General features: G+C 40.3%; 1 protein-coding gene across 3 annotated transcripts in view; it reads left to right on the forward strand.

Annotated features, from left to right (window-relative positions):
* Positions 1–9959: 9959 nt before the first annotated feature.
* LOC117003348 (dyslexia-associated protein KIAA0319-like) overlaps positions 9960–20320 on the forward strand; it is a 56968-nt gene continuing 46607 nt past the window's right edge. For 2 of the 3 annotated variants that reach the window (XM_033073230.1, XM_033073247.1), the window contains exons 1-2: positions 9960–10048; positions 17502–17796. The gene's annotated coding sequence lies outside the window, so the exon portion shown is untranslated. The remainder of the gene's footprint in view (positions 10049–17501; positions 17797–20320) is intronic. The other variant, XM_033073240.1, reaches the window with a different exon arrangement.

The following is a 20320-nucleotide window of genomic DNA, read 5'->3' on the forward strand; positions in this document are numbered from 1 at the left end:
TCAAAAGACAAATCAAGGCTACAACAAAATACAGTAATTACTTGTATGACATCTATAACAGATACTGACTAAACAATGTCCTCATAGTGCAAAGGTATTTACTTGACATAGGGGTGATGAGAAAGGAAAAGGCTACAGAAAAGTGATCTCATTTTCTTTATCGTATGTTTTCTATGTAGTTTTTAGCTTCATGTGTTGGAAACAGAATCATAGAATAGCTTGGGTTGGAGAGACCTTAAAGAATTAGTTCCAACCTTCAATGATAGTGATTACAATGATAAGACATATAATGATAAAAATTATAGTGATTATAATGATAAGACATAAATCATTTCAAATGATTAATTTCAGGTCAATGTCTCCATGTATTAAATATCAATTATTTCCTGTTTTGTGTATGTAGGTAGATTAGCTTTGTCAATTACCCATAAACATTGTTTTGGTTTCCATGGTTACTCAGGTGATTCTGGCACTTTTCTTCCACACCAATGGTTGCCACGGATACAAGTTGTCATAAAATACAGCAGCTACAAGTCAAGATTGCAGGGGTATAGTCCTCTTGCATGCTGCACATGTATGCAGTATATCTTGTTTGACACAGCACTTGAATCCTGAGGGCATAGTCAGTGGAGTTCTTTGAGTTAACCAAGTTAATAAATTTGTTATAAAGGGAGAGGATGCTCACCAAACATAAAATGGATATGACATGGCTACGTTGCCTCAAATAAAGCACTTGAGTACCTTCTGGCAAAAGATCCTAACTGTATTATAAAACTGCAAAGCAGACCTACAGAAAATGAAACAGAGCAGAGTACTGTTTACAGTGAAGGTCAATATTATCGTACCAACAGGGAAAATCTCCTGAACTGTAAAATATATACTTGTTAAAAAGGAATCCACAGTATTTTCAAATGTCTGCTGCAATATGTTAACTGACAAAATGAGACCAAATAGCCTATAAATGTAAAAAGAGGTAGAATAGGAAGTGCACCGAACCAGGTTTATGTTTTTCTGCTCACAATATTGCAAAAAGAGCTTTTTGTGGGCATTGGTATATCTAAGTGTCTAAACAACATGGAAATACACAGTAGGCACAGTTAAGCTGTGTGCAGAAACTGAGCCTTTAAAGACCTCCATCAGACGGCATGTAAAAAATAGATGCTCTTTGTAATTTTGCAGTCCACATATATTAAAAAATAAGCCCCCGTATTTGCATTAGAACACAGTTTGCTAAGATCTAAGCTTTGAAGTTCTTTCAATTGGAAAAAAAAAAAGAATGTCTATACTTTTCAGATATAACAAACAACTTGCTGAAAATTAATAACTCCTAATCTTATAAAAACTCAAAAATTTTTACAGGATGCTATAGTACATAATATCATCCCAGTTGCAATAATATTTATTCTTTAAAAGAACAGTGCAAAACATAATTTAGAAACCTTTCTAAATACTATTGCTCTCTGAAATGACAGATCACATTTCTGAACTAGAATGTGACACTGAATAAAAAAAAACCTTTCCCCCATGAAAGAAAAATCTTTAATGTTTTAATGAATGTTCACTCTCTTCTGTAAGTTCTAGAAATCCTGAGAATTAAGTGTCTAAATAAAAGCTTGAATTGTTTTTCTTCTGTCTTGATATTTTTGAGGATCTATTCTTCTAAATGGATATCTGTTTATTTCCTTGTCTAAGACACTATGTTTATATTATAAATAATTTTTTTTAATCCATACAGGAAATCTGTAATAGTTTCTTTCTAGTGTTAACTATATATTATTGACAGTAACTTTTAAAATGTACAAAATGTGGGCAAAAATAGAAATGGCTTTCATTTCTGAAACATATACTATCTTTCTAAAGTTGGAAAAAGTTAATGGACAATCTTATCATCTGCTTAGGAACTTAAAAATAAATTCTAGACACCCAGAGTCTGCTGTTTAAAATATTATTTTAGATGATTGTCCATTCTTATGCTAAGATATTACAGAATCTATGGCAGGAGTCTGATTCGCTGCAAAAGAAGGAAGGCTGTTTAAGGTTTTTTTAAATATAATTAGTAATTCTTTTTCTTCTGGCAAATTTCCTCCTTTCCTCTCTTTCGAACAGATTTTAGCAACTTACATCGAAGTTTGAGTTTTGAGTTTGCTAGCTGATTAATAATGCTAGTAGTTAGCTGAGTAAACATCTCCATGAAGAGATTTGTAAATTCAAAATCATACCTAATTTAGGACCAAATTAAATAATATTAACTGTAGTTGACGAATGCCTTCTTAAGTTACCAGTGTTGCAAACCAAAGGCATTAAAATTACATGCAGAATTCACTAGGATGCTGCAAGCATCCTTTATGTGAAAGCTGGCCCTCAAAACATTGCTAATCAAGCAGAAGAGATTCTAATAACACTGCCAAAAGTGCTGACACAAAGTATGGAGCTAAATCTTTAGGCTTGACCTGAACACAAAAATGAAATTGGGATGTTTAGCTCAGACATTAGCAAGATTTGAGTCCAGTATTTTTGTGTGACTTGCAAGAACTGGCCAAAATCACCTTTCTAGAAGAGCTGCACTCTTAACTATGGAACATGCTTCTGTGTGTTGTAAAATAGTTGCATGGAAACAGAAAAAATATACTGCAGAATTTTAGCAATACTGAAAAAAACAGTGTAAAACAATGATAAGATGCACAGTGCCTCTCTAGGTGGGTTCAGGACATCAGACTTTTCTGATGCCTGTTCTGAGTCATTTTACAATTCAATCTCCCTATGCTTTGTTTGAGTTTGTTTGAGGATTCCAAGCTCTAGGTGTTTGAAGCCTTAGAGCTCTGTAACTTCTTGCCACCACATGGTATGGAAACTAAGAACTAACACAGGATCAAAGGGAACTTGGATGCTCATGGACTAGAAATACACAGAAATACCACAAGCACTGAGAGAAAACCAGCTGGATTCTGGACAAACGTAAAAGCTACCATGTATATTTTTCCCTAACTGCCTGATTTTGGTGACAATATAGGACAGGGTACTGCACTAAATGAGCATTTGGCTTGACTGTGCTTATGTAAGAAACCTTTGACATGTAATTTTAACAATCAGCTCTCCAACATAAAAGAGAGTAAGTATGTGTGTTATATGAAAGATTCTGCTCAAGATAAAACTGTGCTGTGAGATACAAAAACGCTTGAAGCTCAGCCTGGATAATTGGAAATAGCCTGGATTTTCTGTTCTGAGCCCTACACATCTCCCTGTAACTATAAACAGTGCAGTGATATGGTTATAAAAACGGACCATGATGACACCATTTCTTTTTTCAAAAGCTTCTATCTGCTTTTATTTCCCTGTTCCAGTCAGCTATTTCTTTTAGGAAGGCTGGTATTGCAGTACAATTTCCAGTTGAGTACCTTTGTCACCATGGGCCAAAAAGGCAGCAGGGCCAGTCATTTTATTCTAATCTGATGCGTATAAACTATGCCACTGTGTTTAGTTCCTGTGTTTTCTACAGCTGACTTGTTTATAAGGACTGATTGGACTATAAGGACTATGGGAACCAACTATTGCAGGCAACAGTAATAAACTTTCTAAAAAAGGGGAAGACAGCTGCAGGGATCAGAGGGGTAAGAGCCCCCGTCTTACCTCCTGCTTCCCCACACACCCTTTCCTCCCCTCTCACCATCCTGGGACCTGAAGGCCCTCCCTGAGGGTTGCTGTTTGGCCTTGCTGGGCATTGCAAGGTGCCCTGTGCTGGGGCAGGGGGCTCATCCTGCTCATGCAAGAGGGTGCTCATGCCCTACAGCCACGGTCAGGGGCATGCCTCTCTGCTGCAGGAGGTTGTGGCATGACATGAAATCACTAAGGACATTCAAGTTGAAGAGAGGGATAGACAGTGAGAAGTCACCCTTCCTCTACCATCAGGAGCCCTGGTCTCCTGGCCTCACTGAACTGGCCAGGTATAAAGAAATGTCACATCTAGACACAACCCTTCATTATTTTTGGCTACATGAAGGGAAACCATGATATGACAACTGAAATAAAATTTTAAAAGACCTATTCTTAACATACCCAAAAAGTTTTCCAGGAGTAACTTGGCTTAGAAACATCATTGTAAAGTGTCATGACAGCTAAGGCAGAAAACTCAGTATTTGATTTATTCATTTATGTTCCCAAATAACTAAAGGTTCATAAAATCCTCAGGCACATACTATTTTTAATGGAACAGCTCTCAAACATACCAGCAACAGAGAGTCTTTGTGGTCGGGGGGTTTTCTTGTTGTTGTTTTGTTTTGTTTCCATTTTGTAAAGCTTTTTGTTTGCTTAGACTATCAAGGAAATGATGATGATAGAGAAAAGTGTGGTTTAACCTTGTTTTTTTGTTTCCCACATTGCTAAACTCAGTCTTTTATATTTTTCTTTCATGAATCTTTAACCTATGTGGGGTTTTTTTACAAGCAATGAATCTGATGTTAAATTAAATTACTCCCTCCAGCTTAAGTGACTGGGAGCATTTCAGTGCTAAGAACTGGGACTGTGATTTAATGACACCAGTGGTATGAAATTTGGAAGTCTAATTATTAGGGTCATATGATGTCTCGTTAAGACTCACAACCTCAGTTCATATTTACTGGCATTTTTAAGGCATTGCTTCTGCACCAGCTGTCCCTATACATCTGTAACTTGGACAAAGCAAGTGTTCCCTGTTCTCCTGCATCTGGTTGTGAGTGACAATGCCAGCACAAGCAAAGAGCGCTCACAACTTTTGATTTGCTTCACGTTCTCTTCTTCCTCGCTAAGAGGAAAGAAAAATCATAAGGTTTGCTTTCATCGCTTACAACTCCTATCCCTCCCTGGGAGTTGCAGCCAAAGGATTCATGAGGAAGGTGAAGACAGGAGGTGGGAATTAACCTTCCTAAGGATCTCTGCAAAAGGGAAAGCACAATGCATTCATGCTTTGTCAAAGAAGCACCAGTTTACATGCCTTTCTACATTATGGCTACTTTTGTCTCTCTGTGTATCTTCTGGACTGTTGTAAAAGAAAGGAAGATGCTATTAATGGCTGACGTTGTTGGACAGGTTTTTAATTTGGAGAAAAATAAAAGAAAAAAGAGGTTTCAGAACTTTGAGTGACTTAGCATCACACTGCAGATGCTGCAGATTCATCTCTAGCGCTGACTAACTGCTCCCTCCTTTGATCAGGAGTGTTTCTTCACCTTTCAAAGAGTGAGTGAGTGGGGATGTAATGTTTTTATTAGGCACAAGCAAAGTCATAACACTTTGTAAGAGACAATTCATTTTTCTAATTGAAAACACAGGCAAGAAGAAGATTATATTTGGTCCTATTAAGTGGTTAGTCATTCTTCCAGAATGAGAAAATCTTGCATACAGCTTTTAAAAAATCTTTTTGAACTATAATAAAGCAATAATGTTTAAAAAAAAAAGGCATAAATGCTTAATGTTTTACTGACTATTGAATATTAAGCAAACACTACAACTTTAATTAAATACACTTTAAACCACTTAATAAGCACCAAACTGGCTGATGGAGCCCTTATATCAATTTACCTCTTACATTGATGTAAAAGGCAAAATTTCTGCTGAGTATGACAACTCAAGCTGGTAAGAAAACACCATAAATATTTAACGCTATAAAAACAAAAATGTAAAACCTAACAAAATATTTATTAGGCTACAAGTTAAAATTTTAATTATTTTCTTGAATCACTGATATGATATTATGGAAACTATCCATCCCAAAGGTTTTACAAACATGGAATACAAGAAAATGCAGTGATTTTCTCCTATTGATAATCACTAACAACAATGACCTTGATAAAATTCTGTACGATCAGAAGTGTTATTTAATTAATACTTTGATTTAGGTATCAAAAAAAGCAACTTCTTCTGAGAATCCAGGCAAAGCTTTAAACATTTATACATGAAAATAGCTTGAAATTACTAAACCAGAAGTGATAGAACAAAATAAAGAAATGTTAAACAACTGTGAGGTAAATAATAATTAGATGGATTTTTTTTTAAAAGAGGAGAAGCAAAACCACAGTAATAACAGGACATCATTTTATCATGACTAAAAGTATACATCTAAAGAACATTTATGCTCTTAGCTATTGAAAATAATCTGATCTTAACTATATAAAATAATTTGAAACAGTAAGCAACAAAAATTTGTTTACAAAGAGGCTGTCATTTCAGTAAGGCTATGAAAATGGGAGGCTTAAATGGAAGCTGGAGTAGGCAGGAATGTTGTTACATTGCAATTGAAATTAAAGTAACACTGCATCTGCAACAACCCATGGTAAGATCATTACTCTGTCATTATTTATGGATTCATGCACACTTGCATACTTACAAGAAATGGACTTAATAACATACAGTAATGTTGTAAATCAACAGTTTTGATTAAGGAAAAGGGAAAAAGTACAGACTTGCCTCAATGAAATATAATGTATTTCAACACAGAAATATTTCAACAACAGGAAAGGACTACACCATGTCACTTTAACCTTTTGCATTTTTACTAGATTTCCTGATACTGTCACTGGTGGTGGGACAGAGAAGCCAATAAAAACCTACTCAGACACAATTAGTCAAGGCAGAAGCTTTACCTGGACTGGCAGTAGAAATTACATGTAAGAACAACTGACACAGTGCACAAATGTGGCCAAAGGGAACTCATCTCATTCCAGCTTTCAAAAACTTTTACAATTATTGATGAATAAAAAAAAATCTGTCTCAGAAGCCTTAAAGGTCAATACTACTCTCTTTTTCAGTGTTGGTTGACTCTTTGAACTGAAACAGATGGAGGTATTTTACCTATTGAAATGGGAGGTGGGAAAAGGTTATTTTCAGAAAAGTGTAACACAATCTAATAACGGTTAAGTAATGTGACATAAGTGGCATATGTCCCAAACATCTTTCTTTTGAAACATTTCACAGGGAAAACTTCAGAGCAGCTAGTTTAGCAAACCAGTTGGAAAGGGGAAGGAGAGCAGGGTGCAGAGTGACTGGAAGGACTGTGCCAGCCCCCTGTGGTGGGAGTATGTCACCATAATGTTGTGCTATGCCTCAGGTCAGGGCTTTCCTGACATAGCAAGAAGCTGCTCATAAGGTCCACTTGACAGTGATGGGGGGTGTATATCAGAGGCATTTACTGTAGGAAGACAGCTGGAGGTAACCAGATCAACATTACCTAGAAGACCACATTTTGAAGTTTTAGTGATTTTCAGATAGCATCATAGTATGCTAAGACTATTATTTCAGGGGGATTAAGCCTATATTGATGATATGAAAGACAAGAACTGGCTCAGCAAGAAAATACCTTCTTAGCTTCAGCCATCTGCAGCAAACCTGCCCTCGTGATTTGTTTTGCCATTTCACAGCATTTCTGGGGTTAGCAGACTGGCAGCAGAACAGGCACCAGGTGCTGCTGCTGGGTTTCTCAAATGAGAGCTCTTTGCTCCGATTCCTTTGTGTTTGTGTAGGAGTAACTGCATCTTGATCATTCAGTGGAGAGGACAATCTGGAAAGTCAAGGGCACTGGATCAGCTACCCCTGTTGCAGGGAAAGTAAACAGGGACAGTTACTGCTTTCATCCTTTTTACCCTGTTTTAATTAAGGTAGTGGGAAGAACCTCTGGACAGGACATGCAGAAGACTTGTGTCCCTAAGCTTCTGCAGTGCGAAGGAGCCTTTTGCATACCTGCACAGATCCTTCCAAAAGGGCTAACATTGAGTGAATAATCCTTTCTGCAGAGAAAATAATTTTTTAAAAAAAATGTGCCACAGTATCTGGTGGCAGTCGGTAAAATTAGGATCACACAACCATATGAAGCATTGGAGGACAATTTTCTTCCCCCACTGGGTGAGTAAATCGAGTGCCAATGCTTGCATGAAGGCTTCAAGACATGAGAAATGGGGCTGCCACAAAGGAAAGATATCCAGGCTCCCTGTCTCTGCACACACATCCTCTTCCAAGTCAAGTAGACTTGGTCAACAACGGAAATAATAACTCTTCTCTTTTGTGTTGTTATTAGAACACTTTTAAGATATTCACATGATACTTTTTAACTTCAAATAAGTAGACTCAGTCTCTCTAAGCTGGCCAAAACAGCCAATATGCAGAAATCACAGAAACTGTGGAATCAAAATTGGCACAAGAACAAAAAAAAACCCCACCAAAAAACAAAAAACAAAACAACAACCAAAAAAACCCAACTAAAAAACCCAAAACAAAACAAAAAAAATTAAAATGTCCTTCATATATATTCAAAAGCAATCCACTATTACCGTTCCAAGGTATCATTCCTTACTTTAGAGAACAAGCATATGAGTCACGACCTTCCCATACCAAGAAAGACATATGTAGCTTTAGGAAATATCATAACAGACCATTGTTGAAAACAGTTGGTAGGGTGGGAATCAGATGAGGACGTAAAAGCTGTTGTTCACTGAAGAGATAGCATTTTTACATCTTTAAAATGCTTTATTTTTTTCATCATTTTTCATCACCTGCAAACACTATTTACTCTGAGTCAAGCACTGGCAAATCCTTGAAGACTGAGAAGAACTTGGCAATACAGTAGCATCACTAACAGGTGGAACAGAGGATCTGGGACCTTGATAGGCTGGTGCAAAACGGCATGAAACCTTTGCAAGATTGAAATTCAGTGCTCTTTTTGTTTTATTCCACTTAAAAATGAAATTGCTTGTTCTAAAATGTTGCTGAGGAGGATATACTTAAATTGCTTCTCTATGCCACATGGACTTTGGTGTTGAATAGAAAAATGCCTCTTTTCAAATCAAATTGGTCTATTATTTTGGAGTGGAGCTGTAAAAATCAAAGAAGCAATCAAATCATTTCTGCACACTCTGACTGCAAACAGAAAATGGGAATGTGGCAAGAATAGAGCAAAATTAAAGATAGAGAAATGCTGAATATTCTGTTGAAAAGCTGCTCTGAATAAGCTATGGGCTCTCTTGCAGAAGGTTCCGACAGAAATATTTGTCATTAGGATGTGGGAGTTTGCCAGATGAGCAGCACTGGCTCCCCAGCCCAACGTTTATCAGGAAATTGTAAAGGTGAGGATCAGAGGGAAGGTAGGAGGAGGATGTGTGATCTGGGGAGCATACCCCAGTGCAGCTCATGCCCGACGGGTGCTGGCCTCCTGCTGCAGTGGCCCTGCAGCCAGCCACCGTGGGACATCCCTACCAGCAGCAAGGGTCCCCAAATCACTGCACGTGGGAACAGTAGCGAAAAGCTGCGCGGGTGGCAAAAGCAGGGAGAGCCGCAGGCAGGGATTGGGTGTGGGATCCCACCTTCGGGGCCCCTTGGCAGACCAACAGCAATGCCGTGGTCGCCTTTCGGACGCTGGTACCCAAAGTGGTGTGAGGCAGAGGGCTCGGCTGCCTTCCCGCTACAGCGCCTTGGCTCAGCACCTTCCCCCTTCGCCTCGGACCTGGGAGACCTCTCGCTGCTCTCCCTCCACGGGGCAGTAAAAACCCTGTCGGTGCAGTACTGTGGAAGGTGCCACGGCCCCCTCACTGTCCCGCCGGCGGGAGGACAGCAGCGGGAGCGGGACCCGTGCCGAGGGGGCTGCGCCTGCCGCTCGCCCCCTCCTCAAGATGGAGACGCGGCACCTCCTCCGCTTGCTGCCGGCTGGAACCCCCCCTCACTCCCTCCTGCCATGGAGCTGGACCGACCGCACCTCCCCGCCCGGGAGCCGCCTCCCACCCCTCCCCTGCCGTGCCCAGGGCAGCCGCGGCTGCCCACAGGTGCGGCCCGCTCCCGCGGCGGGGGGGGGGTGCGTGCCCGGCGGGCTCTGTGGGCAGCGATCCTGCGCGGAACGCGGCGGCCGCCCCTCGGGAGCGGCGTGGAGGGACGGCGCCTGCTCCTGAGTCAGCGGCGGCGGGGAGGAGGCGGCGGCCCCTCCCGCCCTGCCCAGCCCCGCTCGGCCCCGGCCCCACGCCCGCTCCCGGCGGCCGGCACCCGCCGAACGGAGCGAGGGAGCGGCGGTGGGGCCGCGCCGGCTCCTGCCCTGCGCTAGGTAGGATCGCCACGGGATGGGATCGCCGCCGCGGCCTGGGCGAGGGTGGGGAAGGGGCGAGGGGTGAGGCGCTCCCTGAGTCGAGCGCTGGGCAGCCGCCCTCTCTGGGCAGCCCGAGCTCCGCGGGAAGGAGCTGTGGCACGGCTGGGAACGCCGGGCTGGAAGGCTGCGGGACAGCGGCAGCGATGAGCCAGCCGGTCTTGCAGGGAGTTCTCCTTCACTCCTCGACTCCCCCGTCTGCAAAGTGTGTGTTCCGTGCGACCTGTTAGGCCGGGAGCGTGGGGAGATACAACAGCGGGTGCTTTGGGAAACGTGTGTGTGCGTTGGTGTTTAGTTGGCAGATAGATGTATTTATTTATGTACGTGTAGAAAAATAAGTATTTATGTATGAATGATCAGTTTTGATAGGATATATCCTAGGTGTTCGTGTGCATTTAGCTATGTCTGATTCGAGATCAGCTTTATGTTTTTTTTCTGTGTGTATTATGTATATATTGATATGTATATATATCCAAGGAATGTAAGAATATTACTCTTGCCAAGCTACCCTCCAGTCTTCTTCCAAAGTGTGTTTTTGTTACAGCCTGGACATGTATTTTTGTGTCTGCTGAGAATGATGCTAATGTGAAATGCTTTGTTAGATTGCATTTTGAGCAGTAGAACAGAGCTTAAACAGGAGAAAGTGCTATGAGTGATTTTTATATCACTGCAGTTTTGGGTGTTATCTGCATTAAGGTTTCTATACAGAAACATTTCCATCCTTCTCCTGACCCCCTTCGTGTGCCTATTGCAGAATAGTCAGATAGTCGAGGGAACAAAATGAAATGCAAACTGCTTTGCCCTCTGTTCCTCCCTTATCTGTTTATACTGTAGGAACACTTCATGTTCCTCACACTGCATCGCAAGATAGTGGAGTTGATATATTAAACTCTTTGGGGTAGGTTCGCTATCTCTTTTTGACTTTGGAGTATCTTGTAGTTGGAGATTGATCCTCAGCCACACAATTTTGAGAGTTGTTCATTTCATGTAAGTGTCATGTAAGTATCCTTGTGTTTGACAAGATTTGACTGTTGTGATTGGTATTTCACAGTTAGAAATTGCATTAACCAGATCTGAATCTCTAAAAACCTGGCATAATACAGAGTTAATGGGTGATACTGTCTGTACTCATTTTGGTAGCTTACATGATGGGAGATGAGCTGCTCAGCATTTTGTGGATCTGCGTGGTGCAGGTAAAGGTGAGAGTGGCGTGTACAAGCTTCTTGGTCTGATGCTTTTCCCCTAAGCACAAGGCAGTGGAGAATGCCATATAGCCTGGATTTTACATTATTTAAGATAATTTGTGTCATGGTGATCTGTGGAGGATGCTGTGAATGAGGGTTGCTTGTCCAGTTTAGTCTTTTCCCCACCATTTCCTTTGAGGACTATTGTGGTGGAGGGCTGCAGGAGTGCTTCTGTAACAGTTCTGAAAACTTCACATTCCACGGAGAACACACACAACTATTAATCTGCTTCATCTTCACTAGCTGTGCATCAGTGAGCTGTAATTCTGTCGATTTTAGTGAACTGCGCGAAGTGGTGAAGTTTTGGTGACCTGGAGAGGCTGTAGTTTGGTTCAGCTTTGCAGAGTTGACCTCTCACCGTGTTGGTTTTGGATGCTGTTCTGAGCAGGCTGCTAATTTCAGTGGTGTGGAGATGGAGGACTTACCATGAACAGTTTTCTGAACCTGAAATCTTCATCAGAAATGCTTTAAAACCAGTTTATTCTCTGTCCTAACCATATGCAAAGACGCGATATCTGTTTCAGGTGGAATATTTCTGACCCTTTCCAGCTGTACCTTCTGTAATGTTGGAGAAAACTTTCTGTGGGCTTCCACACATACCAGTGGTATGGACTTGGCTTATAGATCTTTCCTTTAAGAAAGTGTGTGGGAAAGGTTATGTATGCTGGTTTTGGTATGTTAGTATGCTAGGTACTAAATGTATATCCTTAATGGAAAATTGGTGATTAAAGGCAGAGCTGTGAACAAGTGCTGCATATCCTGCAGTCTCCAATTTCAAAACCGTGGAAAAAGCAAAAACCATTGTAATGGATATTGTACCCATGGGGAGAAAACGTTCCTTCTGTCTGGCAGTTAGCTTTCAATTTCTGTCACAAGGTGTCTTTCTGGTACAAATTTAAAATCTAATTTAACAGCAGATATAGTTGCTTTTCCATTTAAGCATCTAATCTCTTCCTGAATGATGCCAGGGTATGACCACTGAGTATTTTTCAGGATGATGTGACTTTGTATTGACCAGATTGGAATTGAGTCAGTTCAATTGGAGATGATATGAATTTTGTTAGTCTAATGCCAGTTTTCAGCTAGTTAACCTTGGTGAAGAGGCAGTTCAAAGGTTGCTTCCTGTCCTGATGCATTTTCGTTGATAAATCTCTCCTCTGCACAATTAACTGTTTTATATGTTGCAGGGAGTTCCCCTAGTGAAATACATACGGATTTTAAGAAATAAAATGTGCTCGGTTATCTGAGATAGGGCTCCAGAAGTTTGCATCTTAAGGGAGTGTGTGTGTGTGTATGTGCTTTAGCTGTTTATTCCAAGCAAGTGATTTTCTGAACAGCAGAGTTAATGAAAATTTCTGTAAAGTTGTGTCTTGAGGTCAAAACTGGATTTTTTTCATTGTCTTTTCCCTGTACCTCTGCATTTTTGCCATGTGGCTTCTTCTTTCCACAGACTGGACTGATTTCATGCCACCATCATGGGCTACCATTTTCAATTATGGAAACTGGGTGGCATATTGTATGAGGTTTGAGCCTAAAGATGTTCAAATTGCAGTTTTGCCTTCTCTGGCCTGGCTTATTTTACAAAAGTCATGAGAACTTAATTACCTTCTAGTAATCTGTTTTTCTCTGGTGAAAATCAGTGAATGGCTTAAAGGGTACATAAATGAAAAAAATCAGGCAAGATCAGGAGAACAGACAATAATGGACATAAAAACTTGACATCATCATATGGGTCAAAAGACTTCCCCATGTCTAGAAATGGATTTGCAGCATCCGATTGACTAAAGCTCTTTTCTTGAAGGTGTTAAAATAGCAAGACAAATGGAGAGAGTTTACTTCATCTGGAAGATTTGTGCTTTTCTGGCTATCTGGTGTTGTAGCCATGCCCCTTACGTGAGCTTTTTTCCTGCAGAGTGTGATACTGTATCTTGGGCAGTCACTGAGTGGTCAATACTCTAATCTCAGAAATTAACTTTATTGACATTAATACTTACATTGCTTGATCCAGTCTCTGGCAATCAATCTGTGAACAGCTTTGAAAACTTTCATAAATTAGATGCACTTCTAAGTCTGAATTTATCACAACATAGCATGATGCAAAAAGCATTACCTAAAATCCTAGTGCATCCATTTGACTTCAAGGGTCAGACTGTTATTTCTTCTACTATTACTGTTTTGTTCATTAATGAAGGTAGTAGTTATCATCTGAAGACCATAAATCAGAAAGTAAGGGGAGTGGGTACAGAGAACTTCTACAGTAAAACTTAAATTTTAATGTCGTAGTTGGAATTGTCTTCCTCCACAGTGTTTGCATTGTGAGTGCTATTAGAGCTAGAGTGTCAAAGTAAAACATAGTCATTAATTTAAGTGCAGCAAATTGCACTGGACAATAACATAGAAGATTTTGCAACTCTTTCTGTAGCTAATGTTGCTTTTTCTGAGATTATAAACTTGGGTTTTTTGAGACAACCTCATGTTTTATGTGACAGCTGTCCTCTACATTTCAAAGATAGAAAGTGTCTGCAATTTCCTTTGAGGTGTGATCATCCCTATGTTCAGCACTTCCGAGATCAGTGTTCGGAGCTCCTCCATAGTATCTTTGCAAACTTGGCCTCCAGTCTGCAAATACTAGCATTGATGCCTAGGTAGAGATTGTGTTACAGGAAGAGTCATCTTTAATTTTTTTTTTTAAGTATTAGGTACTAAATAGCGGTAATAACAATTCCAACAGTTCAAGTTATCATAAAAGAGATCTTCTAAATCCTAGCGCTGATTTAAATGTGGTCATGACTTTGTCCCATGATTTTAATTTTTTTTAAAAGGGCAGCATTTAAAGTCTTGACCAATCTATGAAAACTATGAATCTTGTGGGTTTAAATTGTGCATTTTTCTCTTCAGTAGAGAGAGATTTTTTTCCTACTGAAGACTGAGACTTTTTCAATAATCCTGTAATTCAGGAAATGGCACTTTAAGAAAATTTGTCAAAATCCTAAGAACTGGAATTCAACAATGAATTCTAATTAATTAATTTTTCCTTTTAATTTTAGTATGTAGACTCTAAGTAGAAAAGAATTGCTCTTAGTTTCAGCTCAATGCTATAGCAAAGCTTTTGGTAGTTTTTGTATAGTCCTTTTTGACCTTGAGCAAGTGCAAAATAAATACATTCTTGTATTCTGTGCAATTATGTGAGCCAGATTAAACTACCCATGTGAGAATCTTTCTTCAACCTCTCCTTTTAATTTCCTCAAGTTTCTCCAGGAGCATCAACCTGCACTTGCAAATTGTCTCTCTGCTGCACAGGGATGCCTCAGTACCTAGCTGGAGCCTGCTGTGCAGTGCAGCTTGCTGTATGTGATTGCTTTCTGCCAGAATGGCACTTGAAGGAACAAGGCAGTTGACTGAAACCGCAGGACTTTGTCACACAGGCCTTCAGTCAGCAGTTGGGCAGTAGCAAATTTGGATTCTCCAAACTGAATTCTCTGCAGTTGTGTCTTTTTTGCAGGCAGTTTGCTAAACTCTTTCTGCTTTTTCCATCAAAAGCTCAAAACTGGTGTTACGTACACCCATTGAATAGTCTTCTTCTGTGACCTATTTTCCTGTTGGAAAAAAAAGTAGTTAAATACTAGACAATAGATAGATAGATAGATAGATAGATAGATAGATAGATAGATAGATAGATAGATAGATAGATGGATTGATTGATTTTGAACTACTCTTCATGGCAGGCTAATGATAGTGATAGGCTGGATGAAAATCCAGAGGATCACACAAGGTCTTGCCTCTGTGCTGTGGAATGCACAAGATACCATCTTGTTCCTTGAAGCTCTCCCTTTATGCGTCTCACTTAATTTTCATTTAGTATTTGAAGTTTACCTCACCGGTTTTCTCTCCTCTATGTCCTTGTGAAAATGGAAAACAAATGGAGACTGAGTATAACGGTTGAGAGGAGTTGTCCAACAGTTTGCCTTCTGAAGGGAGATATTTTGATGTGTCTGGCCTGTCGTGGGGAGAGAAAGGCTCTCAGGTGTCTAGTGATCTCACTCTGTGCTACTAATTTTCCTAAGGGTTAGTTTTTGATTATCATTCCCTCCTTGCTGGGCTGTCTGACCCCAGGGCTACACAAATGTTTGTACTAAAAATTAAGTAGTAACAATCCTGAAACATGTCAATCCTGACACTAATTATAGTGTTTTTATATCTTAGCAGAGCAGTTCCACCATTCATTGGTGGCTTTAAAATATTATTTCCTTCCTTGTCAATAGCTCTCGACCCCATATGACCCTGCTAACTCTCTCACCTTTAGGATTTCCACTGTTTTTTGCACTCTCCACAGCAGTTGAAATGAAGGCTGCTGAAATCTTGTAGAATAAAACTGTTCTTTCTATGTAACACTGTTCTTTTCTCTTTATCTGGCTGTTTGGTGTCACTCAGTAGTTGACAGAGCTGTGGTTACCAATGGAGCTAGTGGAGCACGTATCCAGTCCAACTTAACATGGCAGATTATATTCAGCTATTCAATTTGTTGTTTTATCACCATTAACTTGTTGTTTGTGCCCTGGACCTGACTGAGGAAATTGATTTGGAGTTGGGATGTAATACCAGTCTAATATCAGCCTTCACTAAGACCTGCAGGAGACCTTCTTAATAAAGCAGAGAGACATTTGCGATTAAGCTATGTCCTACAGCTGCAATAACATTCCATCAGAAGTCATGGTTTTGTTTTTGAGTATAGGTACCTATAGTTAGAAAATTGTGTGAGAGGAAGGTGACATTGCACAGGTAGTAAGCATTGATGACTCTGCAATGTCTTCCACATCTGCTGAAGGGCTTGAAAATTATCTCCTTTATTTAGATGCCTAACTTGTGGCTGTTTTGATGATGTGTCTTCATATAGCATGTGTTACTGTTAGAAGTCCTAGTGTCTGCACATCTCCTGAGTTTTTCTCTCTGTTACTAGGGACAAATGCTACTGGCAAGAAGTTTAATTTTCTTTCCTTCTGCAGTATTTATACAATGTAAATGCTCAGCTATTAAGTAACTGTCTCAGGTAATAATGCAGGTACCATAACTGATAAAATAATACAGTAATTTCACGATTACAGGCTGCACCTGCTTATAAGCCACACGTCCGGGTGTCGGCAACTGTCTTGGGTTACAGTACAGTGTGATAAAAGGTATCTATTCTATCACCCTCTGTTGAGGGTGGGGACAGTGATCCTTATCTCCATGGGAGATATTATCTACTAATGGGCCATCCATTGAAACCAGGCAGGGCATTGTTCTTTATCTTTTCACAACCCATCCTTCCTCCAGCGAGTCATTTTCTGCTAATGGCCCATTGAGTCCCACTGTGGGACTGATAAAATTACTGCATCCCATTGGAAGTTGCTCCAGCCAGGGGGAAGAGCCCAACATTTCTTACCAAGATAAAAACAGAGGTTTTGGGACACTATGGGAGCCCCTTTCTCCATTGGACTCCAGAGGAAAACTGGATTTCTCCACATCACCACTGGAACTCCAGAAGGAAACTGCACCTTCTGCAGGAGCACTGCTTCAACTGAATCACATCTGTCACTGCAGGAGGATGCAACCACCGTTTAGTCAAACTGCTGCCAACACCCTGCCTGACGGGTGTCAGGTTGTACTCTGACTTTGTCAGGGTTTGGAGTTTGTTTCTTTGTAGTACTGTATTTCTATTTTAATTTCCCTAGAAAAGAACTGTTATTCCTAATTCCCATATCTTTGCCTGAAAGCCCCTTGATTTCAAAATTATAATAATTTGGAGGGAGGGGGTTTACATTCTCCATTTCAAAGAGAAGTTCCTGCCTTTCTCAGCAGACACCTGTCCTCCAAACTAAAACAGCAGCTTTTCGTTCTTTGTCCATATATAAGCCACACCTGATTATAAGCCGCACTTCTGGGTTCAGACCAAAATTTTAGTCAAAAAGGTACGGCTTATAATCGTGAAATTTGAATTCTTCATGAGAGGTGGATTTCCTGAAGGATTGTCTTGCATAACATTTAATAGAAATGCTGACAAATGTGTGTGTGTGTGTGTATGTATGTGTATAGACACTTTCATTAGGTGTGGTTATATGTTCATTTACTCAGCCAGTCTGCTTTATATTTTTTAAATACAAAAAAGCCTGTTTGTTTTTTTTTTTTCCCAGAATGTTCGTTAGCTGTGCCAATAACCAGAAGGGCAAAGGAGGCAAGGAGCTCCTACCTGCCTTTCCCACAGTTGCCAGTGTGGCTGGGCCCAGTGTTTTCAGGGCCCTCGTTCTCCTGGAAGTTTCTGCTGCCTGGTAGTGCTCTCTGACTGGCTTCATGACACCGTTTGTCCTTATCTCTGATTTTGTTGGCATGCAGAGATTCTGCTACATCTCTTGTGGAGCACCAGCATACTCCTTTATGCTCTATTTGCAGTTTTGCAGCTGAAGGATTTGAATGTATTCCCAGACACAGGTAATTCAGTCTGTACACGTTCTTTCTGCTAATGGCCCTGGCCTAATTATGTGTAGGAAGTGGCAATATAGTTCTGCTTGGCTGACCCCTTTCTCTCTCAATGGGAGAAGATTACTTTAGTCTGCATTAAAGTGAAGATGAACCAAAATGCAGAGTGAGATTTGGGGTGGAGGAGAGGAGGAGTATGAAGGTAATTCCTTACCTTGGAAGTCTGTTGTACTTCATGTGTTATCCATGAAAAGATGTTGTAGTCCTGATTAGCAACCACATATGTATAAAAGATCTTGAAGTCGAAGTGCTTGTTTAGAAGGATCAGTTCAGAATTTTTCCTTATCCTGTTGGTTGGAGCACTGCCAAAAGCTGCCAGCTGGAACAGAAAAATACAGTTTTCAAAGTAAGGCAATATATGTATAATGCATCTCTGTTTTCACCATACCTGCTGCTCAAGACTACCATCCCACTTCTAGCTAAGAGTACAAGTCAGACTTGAACTCTGAAGAGCCAAGAAATGCCAAAGTAATTACCAGCAATGCTGTCTGCTTGTATTGTTATAAAAATAAGTCTTTGTGTTCTATGTGAAGGATAGAGATTCAGCTAGCAAATTAATCTCATGGCCTTAGTTATTTTTAACTGGTGGGATCTCAGGGCTGGCCACCTTAAATTTTACTGTGTCTTGTGTTTGTGTGATGAAACTTGCACTTGTGTGGAACAGAAAAGTATCATGGGGAAAGTAAGAGGAGCATTACATGCACACACTGCAGCTCTGTTTACTGTTTTAACAATTTAGGAAGGCGTGCAGTGTCTGGTAGCTTTGTTCTCATCTGTGGGTCAGAAGCTGTGCACTGAATTGTGACTGGGTGTGCTTTGTGTCTGGGCTTGATCCTAGTATCAGGGAGCACAAGCTAGTGTTGCAGTGAATGTGAGCTCTTTTATTATGTGGAAATTAAACATCAATAGATGTGAAGCCACAAAGGAGCATGGGAGGACACAGTGCTGCTTTTGTGCATTCCCTGCATCCTCACATGGTGTCTCCCATCAGGATTCAATGAAGATTGTACATGTGGTCAAAAGTCTGGTATTTTGTAGCTTTGCTAAGTTGTGTTTTCTTAACATAAATATAAAAAACAAACAAAACAAAACAGCAACAAACAAACACCAAACAAAAACAAATCCATGACCATGTGCTTCAAGATTTTTTTTTCCTGAACCTTGGACAAGTAATGTTGAAAAAGTCTGGATCATTTGCACCATCTCTCAGTGTTTTTCTTAGTGTTGCTAAAAGTAATCATGTGGACTCCTCAGGGAGCTATTCTATAGGAAAGAGAAGCTGCTACTTGTCTCTTTTTAGTGACAGTGAGATTATAAAGTTGGCCTTGCGGAGGAAAAGGCCTGTAAAGTAAACAAATTATTTTTCTGCCTGTGGTTGTGGTTAATCTTGACCTCGTGATGTTCTGATACCAAGCCTGATGTGTTTTTCCTTAGGCTAAAGAACTAAAAGTCTCTCTTAGGTGAATGGTCCATTTGTCTGTTTCTGGGAATGGGTGAAGGTTACAGCAAATGCACAATACCTCTGAAACCTTGATCTGCAGTAGTAACTTCTGCAAATGATGCTTTTTTTGTGGCTAACAACGTTTCTAAGTCTAGAAGGATTTCCATAGAAATAAGAAAAAGGCTGTATGTGAAATTGTGGTCTTACCCTAATATCTCTTCTGTCCCTCAAGGATGATGTATTTGGGGGTTTGTGCTAATAAGCTGGAAATATTTAGTAGGAACATATGGTCCTTCTGTTCCTCTGATTTTTTTCTCAAAAGCCACAGGAACATTTCAAAAACCATTGAAAGATGAAGTCTATAAAAATTGCATGCTCTGTACATCTCTCTGGTTTAGTTTGAATGTTCTGAAATAAAACACCAAATAAAAAGAATCACTTTGAGTAATGTGTTAGAATAAATGTGCATGAGCAAGTGTATGCTGCTGGATTCAGCTTAAGGAAAGGCTTAAGAAATCATCTCTTTTCAGCTGGAGAACCCTGTGTGCGTAACTGAGATCTGGATTAATAGACTTTCTCATGGTGAGGGTGACCATATACTGGCAGATTGTCCAGGAAAGCTATGGAGTCTCCATCCTTGGATCTGTCTGGACATGGTGCTTGGGAGCCAGCTCCAGGCTGCCCACTTGAGCTGCAGGGAGTAGACAAGGTGACTTCCAGAAGTCCCTTCTAACCTCAGCCATTCTGTGGATGGGTTGTGTTAATCTCCATAGTTCATTTCAGTGTGGAATTAAACAATTCAGCTTGCTTCATCTTTACAATGAAATCAGAAGACAAGGCTCCATGCTGTTGGACCTTCAGGGCTGACTCTTTCCCTCTTGTGCAAAAGTGTTCATTTCTCTTCTGTTGCCAGTGGTCCTGTACCCTGACACTGCTCTTTCAGTGGCTGCATAAGTGGAACATTTAGAATGACTTGACTTAAAAAAATAAGAACTTTTGGTCTTTTTGTCTGCTACAAAACCAATTCAGTTTATA

The sequence above is a fragment of the Catharus ustulatus genome, chromosome 1 (assembly GCF_009819885.2).
Source record: "Catharus ustulatus isolate bCatUst1 chromosome 1, bCatUst1.pri.v2, whole genome shotgun sequence".
Taxonomy (NCBI): Eukaryota; Metazoa; Chordata; class Aves; order Passeriformes; family Turdidae; genus Catharus; species Catharus ustulatus.